The sequence below is a fragment of the Leopardus geoffroyi genome, chromosome C2 (assembly GCF_018350155.1).
Source record: "Leopardus geoffroyi isolate Oge1 chromosome C2, O.geoffroyi_Oge1_pat1.0, whole genome shotgun sequence".
NCBI classification, from domain to species: domain Eukaryota; kingdom Metazoa; phylum Chordata; class Mammalia; order Carnivora; family Felidae; genus Leopardus; species Leopardus geoffroyi.
Genome location: NC_059333.1, coordinates 114,703,604 through 114,705,634, shown reverse-complemented (window position 1 = coordinate 114,705,634; position 2,031 = coordinate 114,703,604). Strand labels below are relative to the sequence as shown.

The 2,031-nt window shown below is 33.5% G+C and overlaps 1 protein-coding gene across 1 annotated transcript in view; it reads right to left on the bottom strand.

Moving 5' to 3' along the window:
• ANKUB1 (ankyrin repeat and ubiquitin domain containing 1) overlaps positions 1-2,031 on the bottom strand; it is a 30,948-nt gene that overhangs the window by 20,530 nt on the left and 8,387 nt on the right. The window lies entirely within an intron of this gene.

Genomic DNA, 2,031 nt, shown 5'->3' with positions numbered 1-2,031 from the left:
TAGCTCTCTTGTTCTGCCTCTGTTCTTCTCTCCCTTTCTCCTATCAAAATTTATTTCTGGATTGCCCAGGAGCCCCTCCCTGTTTCAGGCTTATAATACGTTATATTCATTCCCCTCCTCCCAGGTCACACATTGCCATGATATAATCAACATGCAGATCTCTTTGAAAGAGGCTTTAAAGGAGTAATGAATGTTATTGATGAACATTTAGGCTTCAGAGCTTTGATCTGGGGCCCATTTCAGTGACTCAAATCACCAGAAACAGGTTCCGGCCCTCTGTTTCCTGAGTCTGAAATGCTTAGAACAGTTTTACTCAATAGCTTCTCATAAATCTGCTCAGTAAAAATTGAAAGGACATAGGATTCACCCTTTCCCTTTCGCCATGTTTATGTTTTCCTATGGCTGCATTAAAGACCAACCTAATCCATGTGATATATATAGGTAGGAAGAAATTCTATGAAAACTGAATAAAAAGAGTGGGGGGGGGGAGAAAAATTATATTTTAGATAATAGCTGTTCCTTATTTCTTTTATGATTACTCTGATTTCTTGTTAGCCCTTGGTACCGATACTAATTTATAGTTAAAATTAAATGTGTAATGTGCAAACAAAATAGCAAAGGCCCAAGTCACTCTTAATAGCTAACTAGCAATTACATAATGTTACAGAGTTAAGTTAAAAAGGAGCTTCTAATAATATGAATAAACACAAGCATCTATAACCTAGGTATACATAAAGCTCTGAAACAAGTAATAAGTTAGAATTGCAAAATATACGGCAATGTTTAGATGAAAATCAAAAGTGTAAATAAGAAAATATTATTATTAATGAAGCCAGGTTCTTAAGTTGCAAGAAAATTAACACCTACAGAATTTGTTATTTTATTTATTTATTTATTTTGAGTTTGTTCTTTCTTTTCTTTTTTTTTTCTTTTCTCTTTTCTTTTTTTTTCTTTTTTCTTTTCTTTCTTTTTTTTTTTTTTAGCACCCAGGAACTTCCCAGGCCCATTTAATTCATAATGTATCTGGAACATAGTTCTCTTTGTAATATTTTACATCTATTTATCCATCATTTTATAAGCCTTATTTTTGTGAAAAAGCTCATTTTAAGTTCTAATGAGAAAGACCAATATTGGAGATACTTCTTCATGTTGGTTATTTGGAGGGGGAGCAGGTAGGTGCTGATTAATAGCAACTTGCCAACTCATTCTATCTACATAAGAAAAGCCATCTCTCTAGCTCTATGATGCCCCTCCTCAAATTTCCTAAAGGGAACGCTGGTAGTTATACTCAAGGAAGTCAGATGTTATTAAATAAACAATACTACCGCAAATGATTGTTGAACATACATAAAATTAGATTTTTCCCTTTACAAATAAACCAAGACACCATGGTAGGTAGGAGGTACAGACAAAATGTCTTATTTTTCAATAAAAACAAATACATAGATCTACTTCATGGTAATAATTCCACTTTTGTCTTAAGAAACCAAGTGCAAACTCACTGTAAAAACATGTGCATTAACAATAAAATAGGAAAAGTTAAAGAGAAACAGATGGAAAGAAAACAAAAGTTAATGCAAGTTTTGAACACTGCTATACATTTTCTGCAAGTTCTGCTTTTTTAGATTTTGCTCTTCTGGAGTTGCAGCACTAAAAAAGCAGAAACTTGCCCCAATGATTCCTGAGTAGATGAAAAGAGGAAATAAATAATGTTTGCTTTTCATAAGAGACTCTTAAAAACTGAGAACAAACTGAGGGTTGATGGGGGGTGGGAGGGAAGGGAGGGTGGGTGATGGGTATTGAGGAGGGCACCTTTTGGGATGAGCACTGGGTGTTTTATGGAAACCAATTTGATAATAAACTTCATATATTGAAATAAATAAATAAATAAAATAAAACCTCCTAACCAACCACACACACAAAAAAAAATAATGTTTGCTTTTGTTGAACTGAATGAATTCAAGCTGAGAAGTCTTCATAAACATCTTAACCTCGTAAACTTCTTTTGTATGAAAATCATCCTGAAGACGT